The sequence below is a fragment of the Pleurodeles waltl genome, chromosome 1_2, assembly GCF_031143425.1.
Source record: "Pleurodeles waltl isolate 20211129_DDA chromosome 1_2, aPleWal1.hap1.20221129, whole genome shotgun sequence".
NCBI lineage: Eukaryota > Metazoa > Chordata > Amphibia > Caudata > Salamandridae > Pleurodeles > Pleurodeles waltl.
In genome coordinates this window covers 680,217,641-680,225,257 of record NC_090437.1, presented here as the reverse complement: position 1 = coordinate 680,225,257, position 7,617 = coordinate 680,217,641, and positions in this window count along the sequence as shown.

The following is a 7,617-nucleotide window of genomic DNA, read 5'->3' as shown; positions in this document are numbered from 1 at the left end:
CAACCAATCAATCTCAAGCTACCAGTAACTCGCAGACACCATCTGAGTAGCTGGCAGCCTTGAGTTCATTTTTAAATAAGCACTGCAATATTGTTGCATTTTCATTTTAACCCCTTCGGTGCCATGGAAGTAATATTTATGTCCTCAGCTACAGATCTGCTGTCTGGGTTTGGTTGGTGTCCCTAGATGACTGTCGCGCCGGGACCAAAAAAGCAGGTTTGTGGCTCCCCTCAGATTCCAGAACTATCCATCACCGAAATGTGAGGAAAAAGTGTTTTTTTGCCACATTTTGAGGTTTGCAAAGGATTCTGGGTAACAGAACCCAGTGAAAGCCCCGCACGTCACCCCATTCTGAATTCCCCTAGGCGTTTAGTTTAAAAAAATGTATAGGTTAGCTAGGTTTCCGTACGTGCCGGCTGAGCTAGAGGCCAAAATCCACAGCTGAGCACTTTCTAAAAAACACGTCAGATTTCAAAGCAAAAATGTGATGTGTCTATGTTGTGTTTTTAGGCGCTTCCTGTCACGGACACTAGGCCTACCCACACAAGTGAGGTACCAATTTTATCGGGAGACTTGGGGAAACACTGAGTAGAAGAACAAGTGTTATTGCCCCTTGTTTTTCTCTACATGTTTTCCTTCCAAATGTAAGACAGTGTGTAAGAAAGAGGTCTATTTGAGAAATGCCCTGTTATTCACATGCTCGTATGGCGACCCCCGAATTCATAGATGTGTACATAGCCACTGCTTCTCAACACCTTATCTTGTGCCCATTTTGGAAATACAAAGGTTTCCTTGATACCTATTTTTCACTCTTTATATTTTACCAAATGAATTGCTTTATACCCAGTATACAATGAAAACCCATTGCAAGGTGCAGCTCATTTATTGGCTGTGGGTACCTAGGATTCTTGAACCTACAAACCCTATATATCCCCGCAACCAGACAAATCCAGCAGACATAACAATATATTGCATTCAAACATCTGCCATAGCTGGAAAAAGTTACAAAAGAAAACAGAAATGGTTGTTTTTTTTCAACTCAATGTCAATATTTTCTTTTATTTCAGCTGTTACTTTCAGTAGGAAAACCTTGAAGGATCTACACAAATGACCCCCCTTGCTGAATTCCGAATTTGGTCTACTTTGCAGAAATGTTTAGCTGTCCGGGATCCACCACTGGTTAACTGGAAGGAGGCTGAAAGCACAAAAAATAGTAAAAATGGGGTATGTCCCCGTAAAATGCCACGATTGTGTTGAAAAATGTGGTTTCCTGATTCAAGTCTGCCTGTCCCTGAAAGCAGGAAAGATAGTGATTTTAGCACCACAAACCCTTTGTTGATGCCATTTGCAGGGAAAAACACATGCTTTCTTCTGCAGCACATTTTTAAAAATTTTCCCAAATGAACACATTTTAGCTGTATTTTGGCTAATTTCTTGGTCTCCTCCAGGGGAACCCACAAACTCTGGGTACCTTTAGAATCCCAAGGATGTTGGGGGGGAAAAAAGGATGCAAATATGGCTTATGTGGGCAAAAAGTTATGAAGGCCTAAGTGCGAACTATCCAAAATAGCCCAAAAAAGGCTTGGCACAGGAGGGGGAAAAGGCCTGGCAGCGAGGGGTTAAAGTTAAGGTAAGGCTGTGTTTATTATGCATTATTATTAGACTGCAGATAGCAGGGCCTGATAATGAGCAGTACTGGACTCAGATTTATGATCCAGGGTCGGGGATAGGGGTAAACAACTGAAGCATGGAGGTACTTAACTCCTACATAAAAATCCTTGTCAACTCCACATTGAAGCATGAGAACAAAATTATGTTTCTGAAGGCTTTTAAACAGGAGAAAATTAAAATGAAGAGTGAATAATGATTAAGTTAACTATTCATTTTAATTGTCTTCCATTTACAAGCAGCAGGTATCTTGCTCCCAGTGGCCAGTAGATATGTGGCACATTTATCACTGGATAATACTCATTTTATTTAGATCAGAGAAATGTAAAGCAAAGAAAAATGTTTCTATGAAGCATGGAGTCAATATTTTTCTCTTCTTTCAATGAGGCCAATTATGTCTTAATTTTTTATGAAGCATGTTTCTTCTCTTTTTATTTCCTCCCATTTAAACAACTGGCTGTGTTTTTCTGGTATACATATAGCACTGTGTCTACAGGCCACTGGGAGCAAAATGGCTGCTGTTTGTATATGCAACACTTTGAGATAGGAGAAAATTAAAATGATGAGTCTATAGAATGCATATAAGCAGAGTTAACCCCTCAGTTTAATGTTCTCCCTTTTCAAAGTGTTGCATTTTTACACAGCAGGCATCTTGCTCCCATTGACTGGTAAACATGCAGACTTGTTTATAACTGAACTATACAGCCTTTTTATTTTAAATGGGAGAAATTTAAAGTGCAGGAAAGTATTTCATATTATGAACATTTTTGCAGAACATCTTTCTGCACTTTAAATTTCTCCCATTTAAAAAAAATGGTTGTATGTCTGTAATGCATGTAACAGTGCTACTCAAGGCAAAAGCCTGTGCCACAAGTACATAAGACACAGCCTCTCAGTCACCCATACATCCCATTCATTCACATACATGTTTATACATACCCACAGACCACACTCTCACTGACGTACATGGCAGCCCTTTCATAGTGCCCCTAAAGTATTTTGTTCAAAACACAGAATCTGGATCTAGGAACATTAGATTTAAAATCAAAAGAGCTGGGCATGGGGGTGTATGGTAACAATGCGAGAGGTACTTGGCTTTCAGTACCTCATGATGACTTTCAGTGATGAGAAGTAGAGCTCATTATAGAAAAGGCCCTGCTCTAAGGATTGGTTTTGTGCTGGAAGCTACACAAAAACAATCCTGCCTGTACGCAGGAACTCGTGCACCTTGGCTTAAGGGTGACTGAGTTGGCGCTAGGCAGCACATAGTACACTAGCACAAAGAGAAAGCAGGAATGTGCCACATTATTGTAAATATGGCACATTAGCTGCCCTCTTCATTTGACGTGACGCAGCGCAGCAAGTTGTCTTACTGTGTTGCGCTGCATGAAACTATGATAAATCTGGCACTTACTTCGTTGCTTCATCAAAACTGAAACACACCTCTTTGTTGGGAAAATCAGATAAAGTATTGAGCATGGGAAGAGCTATCAATATGTAGAAGTACAAAAAAAAAAAATAGGATACAAGGGAGATGAAGAAAAATATAAAACTGAAAAGGTAGTAAACTTTAATTGATTGGCAATTAACTACAATAAAATCAACAGTTTAGTAGTCCCATAAATCAAAGTCATTTTAGTACATTAGTTTGTTAGTTAAAATATTGTTTAGTAAAACTATATTGTATTAATTAGTAAAAATTCCTTTGCAAAACTGATCCAAACTTTTAATACCTCTAAAATACCAAGACTAATGTTGGTAGTTTAATTTAACTTAATCATAAAAAAGTACATAAACTAGAGCGTTTCAGTTGTTTTATTCATAATAAGCAAAAAGTATGTTATCTTAAATTAGAAACTTTGGAGCAGATTTACTATTATTTCACGCAACATGGCGTAGGAAGGGAACTTGCTGTGTTGCGTGAAGGGGAGAGACCAAAAATGCTCCATATTTGCAAAGATGTGGAGCATTTCTGCTCTCTTCTTGTGATAGGGGACTGAAAATTAAAACACATACACATATATCCTAAAGGACGTACAGGCACTCCAGGATGCAAGGTTTCATCTTATTGCAGTACCCACTACCCACCTTCAAGATGGCATGCAGAGTAAGCATGCAGTGCACAGTAGAGGTTGCCAAAACCTGGAGCTTGTTGCCCTTGGAAATCTGGAAAACTACCTTGTGTCTGCCCTTCTAACACTAACTTAAAAGGCTGTTTTATGATAGCACTGAAATACGCATTAGTGTCTACAGACAAGTTTTGGTATAACGTGCAAACGAAATGCTTACTTATGGTGCAACTGATTACAGTCAGTAAATTCAAATGGAAAAGTGTACAGAAAGAGACATTATGATTGTAGACCACAACGACACGCTAGACAACGGCGAAACCGCAGCCCTCATCCTCCTTCGACACTGTCTGCCACCACATCCTACGCACACGCCTCCCAACGTAGGGATCCGGGACAAAGCTCAAGAGTGGACCACTTCCTTCTTCTCCGGAAGAACCCAGAGCGTCCGCCTCCCCCCTTTCCGATCCAAAGCCTCCAAGATCATCTGCGGCGTTCCCCAAGGATCATCCCTCAGCCCTACACTATTCAACGTCTACATGGCCCCGCTTGCCCACGTCGCCTGGCTACACAACCTCAACATCATCTCCTACGCCGACGACACCCAACTGATTCTCTACCTCACCAAGGATCCCCTCACCGCCAAATCCAACCTCCACGAAGGAATGAAGGCCGTCGCCGAAAGGATGAGAAACAGCAAACTGAAGTTGAACTCAGACAAGACAGAGGTCCTCATCCTCGGCGCCAACCCCTCAGCCTGGGACGACTCCTGGTGGCCGACCCCTCTGGGAGCAGCACCAACACCCACCAACCAAGCACGAAACCTGGGCGTCATCCTCCACTCAACTCTCTCCATGACCAAGCAAGTCAGCGCCGTCTCCTCATCCTGCTTCAACACCCTCCACAAGATCTACAGAAGGATCCCCACAGATACAAGAAGAACAGTCACCCAAGCCCTAGTCAGCAACAAACTTGACTACGGAAACGCCCTCTACGCAGGAGCCTTGGCCAAACTCCTCAAACGACTGCAACCCATACAAAACGCCCCCGCATGCCTGATTCTCGATGCCCACCGCCACAGCCACATCACTCCCCTTCTGAGAGACCTACACTGGCTCCCTGTCAACAAAAGGGTAACCTTCAAGCTCCTCACCCACGCACACAAGGCGCTCCACAACACCGGTCCAGCCTACCTCAACAGACGACTCACCTTCTACACCCCATCTGGCCAACTCCGCTCAGCCGACCTCGCCCTCGCCACCGTCCCACGCATCCGAAGAGCGAACACCGGAGGCAGATCCTTATCCCACCTCGCCGCCAAGACCTGGAACACCCTTCCCTTGCCCCTGCGACAGACCGAAGACCTGCTGACTTTCAGGAAGCGGCTCAAAACCTGGCCATTTGAGCAGTAGCAGCACCCCCCTCACCCCCCAGCGCCTTGAGACCCTCTCAGGTGGTAGTGTGCTCTACAAACAGACTGATTGATTGATTGATTGATTTGATTGATAACCTGTAGAATATAAATATTCTTGTTTAAAGATCTGGATCATGAGAAAACCACTGACAGAAATCTTACTATCAAACAAACCAAGAAGGCAATACAATGTAAGCATTTAAAAAACGTTTTGCAAATGGAGGAGTTATGAAAGCATCACTATTTCACAAAAAAATTAGAGAAATGAAATAAAATATATTTAAGAAACGTCAACTAGATTGGGCAAATGAACGCATAATTTATAGAGTACTTGGTCAAATTTCGTGAAACTGAATACTAAAGTCAATATCAGTGTTCAACACTGGCTCATACAACTACAGATATTTCGTATTGGCCATAGAAAATAACTTTGCTAGAAATAATCACCAATGAAAATCTTCTGCTGATGTCTGGACAAGACAGATAAATTACTCTGAACAAAACAATAAAATTATACAACATTCATCAGACAATTATGTGGAATAATAATTTTCTGTTTGCAGATGTATTTAGACTCCCTTATTGACACTCTCCTCTCCAGAAAGTATAGATAGATGCAGTATGTATTGGAAGATCTATAGATTACTATTGTTATAGTCAAAGTAGAGGTAAATAGGCAGTACACTATAGTTGTATTGGTACCTGAACATTTGCTATTACATGAAGTGCACATATACTGTAGTTATTAACTTTATGGTTTTGATTTATTTACATTGATATAGCAGTGTAAGAATTGCACAATTTTTGCTTTACTGAAATATGAAAAATTCACAAAAACATTAGTAAAACATTTAGTAAAAAGAAATGAAGTCACTCAAGTCACCTATACAATACACTTTGAATGGTCTCATCTGAAGTGATAGAAATCCAAACGATGTCCATAGTAGAAGACAAGCAATCCTATATTATGAAAAGTGGAGCAATTAATCAGTCTTCTTTACTGGACATTATCAGGATGCCTGGGGTGTGCCTAGCCTTTGTGGGAAAATGGCAATACAGGACATGGGAACAGCAAAATCTGTCGGCATCTGTGTTGTAAAGGACATCATCTTTGGCAAGCATACCCCTAAATGTCATGCTGTACAGAAGTATCAGTGTAAACAAAAATATTACGGCTTACTGATATTTCAAAACAACTTTTATTTCTGTATGTACAATGAAGGCAAAACCACAATTTTTTCAGTTCAATAATTTTACTCCTGCACCAGTTAAAACAATAAATCACATGTACATTCTGAGAACACGCAGTCTAGTCCATAAGGCAAAATATTTACAGAACCCTAGTACTGCACTTGCCCTTGTACAATGAGTTCAAAACAATCCAACACACCAATAAGAGAATATTGTATTAGGGTTTCTGCTAATGAATATAGTTCAGGTGAGGTGTGCTTCCATGAACGCTTTTTTACAATGGTCTCAAATAACATTTTTTATACTTTTAACAATGTCTGTTTTTGTACATAAATCTAGTGTCTACTGAATGAGAAGTCTAAAGTACATGACTACATACAGTTTTGGTGCAACGTACCATAGTTTTTTAAAGTTTAGTGTTGGCACATTTGGTGATTGAGTGAACAACTTAAACAGGACTTTTACTGAACACAAACTCCTCACAGGAAAGAATAATTAAAAACAAACATTAATTTTTCAATAATACTGCAGTTTAAATGTTTTGTTAGCAGCTTGAGATCATTTCTACATAAATGTAACAAACAAGGCAGAAGTTGATATACCTTGCATATTCTGACAAGCATAATCATAAAAATACAAGGAAAAAAATAAGATTTGTTCTTTGACCTACCACAGTTTAAATGCGACAGCCTATACATTTGGATCAAATGCTAGGTCAGATTCTCTAAGAATACCTTGGAAAGCTAACCTATGACATATTTCTAGAAATGGCGATATGGGTATTTATGACTCTTATCCCATAATCATATATCATGACAGGCAACATACAAATCAATTACAAAGTAAATGGCTCAGCATAGACAAATGCTTAAAACCAGTTCTGTGGTATCCTCTTTGGCAGGAGGCAGATATTTATGCTTTAGGACACAACACACATTTGTGTATCACTGTAACGCGTACTTGTGCAAGGTAGGATCCTAACTGAAAGTCCTAAAGGTATAATAATTCCCACCAGCATGCTGAGACGCTGGAACACATTTGCTATGTCACTTCCTGTGTATATATAATTAATGGAGGTGTACATTAGGAAGAAACTACCAGTAAAGAGATCACCTCCATGTTAAAAAATGCAGGTGGCATTTACTGATTGTTTTTTCTCTCTCTTGGATAATTATTTTAAAAAGACCCATGTTGCAGCATTTACCTGGAAAGCGTAGTCCCTAAAAACTATAGAACCTTAAATGTCCCCTTTGTAGTAGACAAAATTATAGTAAA